Source organism: Papaver somniferum, chromosome 8, assembly GCF_003573695.1.
Source record: "Papaver somniferum cultivar HN1 chromosome 8, ASM357369v1, whole genome shotgun sequence".
In the NCBI taxonomy this organism is placed as follows: Eukaryota; Viridiplantae; Streptophyta; class Magnoliopsida; order Ranunculales; family Papaveraceae; genus Papaver; species Papaver somniferum.
The window spans coordinates 166,419,599-166,428,349 of NC_039365.1; positions in this window are offsets into that span (position 1 = coordinate 166,419,599).

Below are 8,751 nucleotides of genomic sequence, written 5' to 3' on the forward strand. Positions count from 1 at the left end.
GGGGAAGGAAGTGAACGACAAAAGGCACAAAAGTTCTTGGAGAAGATATCTCAGATTCATGCAACTGTTGAAGCACAATTAAAGAATTCACAAGCCAAATACAAAGCAAAGCATGATAAACATCTCGTGCCTTGTAATTTCGGTGTTGGTGACTTAGTATGGTTAAAATTAGGTAAGGAACGACTAAATGGGGAAGGTAAGAAGTTGAATCCATTGAGGTATGGACCATTTCGTATTCTCGATCAGATTGGTGACAATTCCTTTCATCTGGATCTGCTACCTTATCTAGGAATGTACTCGGTAATAAATGCCGAATACTTGAAGTTGTTTGAACCACCATTACTTGATGATGACGGCGACGACACCATGATCTTACCACGAGTAGAAGACTTATGGTTTGATAGAGAGGAACCACTCAAGGAAGACTGCGTATTGGAACGAAGAGTGACTAAAACATGACAAGGAGAGAAGGAAGCTTTTCTAATTGGATGTAAAGGTCAAGTTCCTAGAAAGTCCAAGTGGTTTAACAAACAAAAAGGGACTCTCGAGTTCCCTAACCTTCATTTTTAACTCTCACAGGAGTTCAAGTTCTTAAAAGGGAGACCCATGATACAGGTGTATCTGCACTCCTTTAGGGAGCTTAGTTAACCTCAAGCTAAGTTGAGGGAAGAATCCTATTCTAGGCAGGAATCTTTGTTTAGGGAGAATTCCTAGTTAGGAAAGAGTTTGTTTTATGCAACACTCTTAGTTTAGGAAATAGAATCCTAATAGAAGACCTAGTCGGCTAAGTACGACAAATTCTATAAATAGAGAGGTTTGGTTGTTAACTAGACACAGAAAACCTAGCAAACAGTTTAAGGTTGATCCACTGTTTAGAAGATTGTGAGCGTAACAACGAGAGAATTGTAATCATTTTCTTGTTCATAATCTAGAGAAGATATTTTTCTTCACATTACTTTCTTGTGTCTCTGTTTTCTAAGTCTTTTCGTCTATTATTATTCTGAATTCCGCCTCTGTAATAATAGTCACCAAGGTAAAGAGATCAAAACGTATCACCCTTTGTTGGTTTGGAAGGAGTACAATAAGAACCATTGATATGTATACATCAAATCCCAGTTATAACATATTGGACTTCAGAAAACCCCATTCAACCCTGTCAAAAGCCTTTGACATATCCAGCTTCAGAGCCATATATCCTTTTTTTTTTCTTTTCATGTAGTGAATGATTTCTTGAGCAAGAGTTATGTTATCTGATGAGTGCTAAAAAGTGCATATTTTTATATATTTTTCTTGGCATTTAACTCATCTTTTGTGCATTAATTCTACATTTTATCCCATATTCTGTATTTTCATTGTTTTCAAGAATAAATATTTTTCTTACTTAATTTTGTATTTTTAGGTAATAAATAAAGTTTGGATGAATAGCAGAGCGGAAAAGAGCAGAAAAGTAGTGAAAAGCCGGAAGAAATGACGCAAGGAAGACGCGAAGAATGGTGTGCACAAGACCAAAAGGGTAGAAATGGGCTCAAGAAGGAAGAATTGTTCTTAAAGAAGATATGGTCTTGGCATACCCAAGGCCCAAAACCCTTACCCAAACCCATTTTCTATATCCATACCCGCCTCCATTCTCAGCCGTTAGATCGGATCCATCTCATCATCCAATGGTCGCTTCTTCATCGTGCATCAAAATCTGAAGTCCCTGCAAAACACCATAGTGCCTAAATTCCAAGCCTTCAGATTAGATCACATTTAGATCCTACGGTCGCTTCTTTGCCTGCGCATCAAACCTCGATACTTCCGCTTAACACTACAACACCTAACTTCATCTGGTGTCGTTAATTTTGTTGTATCTCATAATCCAACGGTCGCCACATACCTCTCCATCGTAGCCGTTAGATTCAATCTATATGGGATCATCCAACGCCTTCCACTCACTGTTCATCAAACTCCGCTGAACCTGCTTCACACCCTAGTCACCGAACCCTATTACCCCAAAACAAACGGACCCTTCTTCTCCATCGGGTTCTTCCTCTCTTCTTCCCAAACAACAGAGAGCTGCTCTGCAACTCCATCACCTCCACCAGCTACACCTTCTTCTCGAACCACACCACCACCACAACCATCCGACAACACCATGATCTCCAGTAGCGCCACCCGACAACAGCAGCATCCTATCCCCCTAAGCCTAGCTGTTGTATCTAACCCACACGCATCTCACTGACCTAGATGTGGGTTTGATGCAACACCTCGATTTAGGGCATCAGAAGAATGGAGAGGAGCATAGGGAACAATTGCAGAGCATGGGTCAGCGTCGAATTGGGTAAATTTTATTTTGGGAACCCTAATTTTTGGGATTTGGGGGAATTTTTCTGTAAACCCTAATTTGGGTGTCTGGGTATAAAAAGGGGACTGTGGGTGTGAAATTGGCTTATGCTGGAATAGCCAGTGTCCAGAACTTTGATGTTCTGTTAATGTTCCACTCTTAATATCCTGTTGATGTTCATGTGTGTTAGTTTCTTTCCCTGTTTTAATTTCCTGTTGATGTTCATGTTTGTTATGTTCCTGTTGATGTGCATGTTTTAATTTCCTGTTTTAAATCCTGTTGATGTTCCTGTTAAATGTGCATGTTCCTGTTGATGTTTGTGTTCCATGTTAGTTCACTGTAAATGTTTATTGTTATGTTTAGTTCACTGTTAGGTTTAATTCACTGTCAAGAAGTGGAATGCTAGGTTAGAGCTTTGAAGCATTGATTTGATTGAGCAATGGGAGAAATTAGTGCTCATAGCAAGCTAATTCTCTTTCCATTCCATTTGTATGCTTAGGATGCATTGTTTTGATTGAGCAATGGGAGAAATTAGTGCTCATAGCAAGCTAATTCTCTTTCCATTCCATTTGTATGCTTAAGATCCTAATTTCAACCTAGAGTTGCATTGTTTGGCTAGGACACAAAGGTGGATTCTAAGCCTTGGCTTAGCCACAAATCCTTTACAATCACTTATAAATTCAATTCTGTTTTGCCCCCTGCTCAGCTAAATTTCTTAGCTATCTTGCTGTTTATTTCTTGTATTTTGAAGCTTGCTGTGCACTGAAATCAGTGCACTGCCTTCCCTGCCCTTGGCTCATAGCCTTGGTTCCTTGTTGTTTTACCATCTCTGTTTCACTGTCACTGCAACCTTGTGACCTTGCATTTAGTTTTGCATCAATTATCAGCATAGTGAAACTTCAACTATACACCCCAAGTCCCTGTGGAGATGACCTGTTCTTGCACATACACACTACAATGACAACTGTGCAATTGCAGTTTAACATGTAGGCCTTCTTATCCTTTGTCTTATTTTCTTACTCCTTTAAATGCCTACCAGAAATTTGATACTAAAAGTGATAAAGGTATCTTCCTTGGCTATGCCTCTGATAGTCGTGGTTATGGAACCTTTGGGTTCAAATACATTAGGCGTCTCTGCCCCGACCTTAATGCATGATATGTCTTCTAGTATTCCATGTGATGTTTCCCCTGATGTGCCGATACACGAGAATAAATCTGTTGATGATGTTGATAATTCTGATTGTGATCTTGCCAATTTGATTGATGATTTTGAGCATGATGTGACATGTGTAGATGAGTTAGAAGATTTTGATTTGATTGATAATGATATGCCTATTCTTCTACCTAAGTCACAATCTGATGGCCTTCCACCCAACCTAGATTTGGTTTGTACCCATATTGTCAAACCGATTTTTCTGAAAATTCCTAATCTAGGATTGGAACTGTGTGCCTCCCAAGTCCTCTTGGACTATTTTGTTTCAAAATATAACACTTTTAAAGAGCCACAATTGGAATGCATTTCTTTGCCCATCCCGAACAAAGTCCATTTTCAGTTAGACCTTGTGAATCCTGCACCCCTAAAATTGTTAGATTTTGTGCTTAAAAGTGAACCTGTTGAAAAATTTTGGTTTAGGGGTGATTCATTCGGTTTTTCACTCTCACTCCCATTTAAGTCCAATTTTAGTGTTTTGAAACTTTCTATGTCTCTACACTTTTTCTTTTGGGTTGATCCTCAACTCTTTAGATTGTTAGTGTATGGTGAATTTTTGTATATAATCCAGTAGATAAAATTTCTTAAAAACCCTTTTGTTCCTTTTGTATATATTTTGCTAATCCAATATGATCTCGGCTGACATATGTTGGATTCTTGCCTTGAATAACGGAGTTCTAATATTGCTTTCGCCGAAATCGGGTATTCTCTTTCCTTTTTCTCTACTCAACATGATCCTCTTAATATGTTGTATTATAATTTTGTTCATATTTTGAAACATTGAGGACAATGTTTAGTTTAGGTTTGGGGGTGAAAAGTAGATACTTTGATAATATGCCATAATTGAAAACAAGAACTCCTTCTTTTTGAAAAAAATGAAAAATGAAAATAAAAAATAAAAAATTGAAAAAAAACATAAAAATGGAGCTCATTTACCTTGAAATGTTGACTCTTGTGCAAATATATAATTATTAGGAGTCTTAGTCTAGATATTTAGGCACCCTGATTCTAGCACAATTCACATAGTGATAAGAAATTTGCACGCGCACGATCTACCAATACATGTATAGCCTCGATCTTCAAGGTGTTTGATAGGAAGTCACGATTGCCAATCACTTTAGAATACTGAACGAAACTTGACTAGCTTGTTCTTTGGTTGGTTGGGATAGAAGGTGGAGGTTACATTAAGAAAAACAACCATCGAATTTAACTGGGTGCATCAAAAAGGGCTACCTCTTGCAAAATGTCATGTAATCTTTTGTTTCCTTTTGTATATGTATCAAAAGTGTTTCCTTTTTCAAAAAAAAAAAAAAAAAAAAAAAAAATCATGTATTTATCAATTCCATTCTCTCTTGTTCCAAAAATAAAAGAGAGTAGTCAATGTAAATAAGAGTCATGTAAATAGTCATTTTGTTGTTTCATTGTAATAAGCAAGGAGGGTGTATGCCATTGATGTACAACGCGAGTAATTGTGAAATACCTCCAACTCATTCACAATTCTCGTAAAGTCCGGACAGCTAGCTAGATTTCGACCTTGGTTCTTAGCCTGAGAAACTATCTCTTGGTGATTAGTAGTCATAACTTCAGATCTTTCTTTACACATGTGTAGATACACTTTACACTCTTATCACATGTCTTTTTTTGTTATCAGTGCTAGGATTGTGCCTTCGATAGCTAGATTGACATCTCCATTTTACTGTGAGCTTAACTGTTTTGCACATGTCACATTTGATGGAATCTGAGCTTATATTTTGACCTAGAACTTTGTAGGTACGTTCTAAGCAAACCTTCACGAGACTTCAACTCGTCCACTAGGGACACTTAGTGGTTTAAAAGGCTTAGTGCATACGCTAAATGCATTCGAGAGACCAACGACAGTGGTATAGGTAGGATTTCCTTAGTTTTGTTTTACTTGAGGACAAGTAAAATTCAGGTTTGGGGGTATTTGATGAGTGCCAAATAATGTATATATTTATCCCTTTTTGTTGGCATTTAACTCATCTTTTATGCAGTAATTCTACATTTTATCCCATATTCTGTATTTTCATTGTTTTCAAGAATAAATATTTTTCTTACTTAATTTTGCATTTTTAGGTAATAAATAAAGTTTGGATGAATAGCAGAGCGGAAAAGAGCAGAAAAGTAGTGAAAAGACGGAAGAAATTACGCAAGGAAGACGCAAAGAATGGAGCGCACGTCCAAAAAGCTAGGAATGGGCTCAAGAAGGAAGAATTGTTCTTAAAGAAGATATGGGCTTGGCATACCCAAGGCCCAAAACCCTTACCCAAACCCATTTTCTATATCCATACCCGCCTCCATTCTCAGCCGTTAGATCGGATCCATCTCATCATCCAATGGTCGCTTCTTCATCGTGCATCAAAATCTGAAGTCCCTGCAAAACACCATAGTGCCTAAATTCCAAGCCTTCAGATTAGATCACATTTAGATCCTACGGTCGCTTCTTTGCCTGCGCATCAAACCTCGATACTTCCGCTTAACACTACAACACCTAACTCCATCTTGCACCGTTAATTTTGATGTATTATACATCTAACGGTCGATACATGCTCCGTTCAATCAAGCCGTTGGATCTATCTACCATCTTCACATCCCACGGCTTCGTATTGCTAGACATCAAAACTCTATGAACCCGCATCACACCGAAATAACCCTAGGATATATAACCCAAAAAACAAAAGAAACCCTAATCATTTCTTCTCCTCTTTCTTCACCTCTACCCGCACCACCACCTTCTCCACACCGTACACCACCAACTCCACTGCCACCACCGCCGTACCTCCATGTCCGCTACCACCAACTCTCCACCTGCTCAACCACCGAAACCCCTCTCACTCTAACATGCCTCTCACTTCTTTTCACTGTTTTCCCCTAGTCTAGGGTTTTGAAAATAGAGAAAAAGCATTGATAGACATGGTAGAGAATTAGGTGAAGCTAGAAAAGAAATCAAGGTATGGGAAAGGCACCAGGAGAAGCAGAGAAGACATGGGTCGACGCTAATTGAGGAGATTTGTCACATCAAGGTAAGAAAAACCCAAACCCTAATTTCAGTTAATTTGGGTATTTTCGAGTAAACTCTAATTACTGTTAGGGAGAAGCATGGAGGAGCATTATAGAAGATATGGGTCTGATTTGTACTGTCAAATTAGGTAGAAATAATTTACCTAATTTCTGTTTGATTTTAGGGATTTTTTGGGAAGAACCCTAACTTGTAATTGGGTATAAATATGACTGTGGGTGTGATGTAAAGGCTTATGCCTGGAATAGCCGGCGTCCAGGACTTTCATGTTCTGTGTAATTTCAGTTTTCTTTTACAATCTTTTTTGTTCACTGTTTCTTCCATTTTTATGCCCTGTTCATGTTTATCTCACTGCTAAGTTAACTGTTAATGTTTATATTTGCTGTTTTCCATTTTGTTCTCTGTTCCTGTTAAATGTGTGTTGTTCCTCTTAATATCCTGTTGATGTTCATGTGTGTTAGTTTAAATGTTGTGTTGTTCCTGTCAATCATGTGTTATTCCATTTGTTTTCTCATGTTCTGAGTTCACTGCTGAGGCTCAGATGAAGCTTTAGTGGACTGTTAGAAAGTGGAATGCTAGGTTAGAGCCTTAGGATGCATAGTTTTGATTGAGCAATGGGAGAAATTAGTGCTCATAGCAAGCTAATTCTCTTTCCATTCCATTTGTATGCTTAGGATGCATTGTTTTGATTGAGAAATGGGAGAAATTAGTGCTCATAGCAAGCTAATTCTCTTTCCATTCCATTTGTATGCTTAACTCTCTTGCATTGTCATCACTGTTACCTTCACCATCTCCCCTGCCCTTGGCTTAGGCCTTGGTTCATTTGCATTGTTCTCTGCTTGTTTTCTTCATTGTCTTCATTGTCTTTGCTTCACTGCCTTTGCTTCATTGTCTTTGCTTCACTGCCATCTCTTCTTTTTCCTTGCCTTGCAACCCTGCTGTTGTTTACTTTTCCTCATTCCTTCACTGCCTTGTTCTGCTGCTGCTGCTTTCTTTTCTTTGCTACTGCAGCTGTCTGCTTCCACTGCCCTGCAACCCTGTTGCCTCCCTTCCACTGCTTGTGCAGCTGTTGTGCTGCTGCTGCTGCTTTCTTTGCCTTGTGCTGCTGCTGCTGCAACCCTGTTGCTGCTGCTGTTTTCTCCAGCTTTGCTACTGCCGCTGTCTGCTTTCCTTCCTCTTTGCACTGCTGCTGCTGCTTCCTCTTCAAAGCCTAGCTCAAGCTAAAGGCTCAAGGCCCAGATCATCATTAAGGTCTAAGGCCCAATTCACTGTTACACTGAGCCCAAGCCCAGTTCATTAAGCTCACAGCCCAGTTCATTAAGGCCCAGCCACAGTTTAGATTAAGGCTCAAAGCCCGATTCAGTCAACTGTGGGCTTAATCAAAAGCCTAATTCAGAGACCAAAGCCCAAGTTCACAGTTCATCATTCAAAGGCCCAAAGCCTAGTGCACTTCAAGACCAACTGAGCCCAAGCTCAGTTCATTTCATTTTTAAAAACAAACCCATTAGGTCCCATTTACTTCTTGGGTTAGGCTAAGAGTTCATAAGCCCAACATAAGGTTTTGAGACCAATAGACCATATTTTCATGTTCTCAACCTTAAGACCATAGTCCATTTCAAGGCCCAATAGCAATTTAGAGCCCAAAATAGCTAGAGAACTCCAAACACACCCAGTCTCTGTGGATCGACCCGTACTTGCACGAGCTACAACTGACGACCGTGCACTTGCGGTATTACTGTAGGCCCGTTTTCATTTCGCTTCATATTTACACGCTTTCCCGGGCCCACCAAGTTTTTGGCGCCGCTGCCGGGGATTGGTGCTGTGTTTTTCTTGTAGTTTTATTAGCTATTTTTGCATTTCACTGCATAGCATTTGCATCTGCATCTGCTTCACTTCATTTGCTGTTGGACCTGCTGTTCTGAACCTGTTTTTCCTCTGCTGGGACGCCACCAAGGAAAAGAACCAAAGCCCAACTGGGTTTTTGCAACAATATCAGAGCAGCTGGGCTGTGCTTAAAAGGTAACCCATTTAAGAGAACCCGAATTGTGGGCTTCCAATTTTTAATTGTGGGCTTGTAATATTAAAGCCAATTTTTGGGCTTCTCTTATTTTCTGTTGGGTTTGTAATAATTTATTTGTGGGCTTGTTTGTTTAATTTGTGGGCTTGTATTTAATTTTTGTG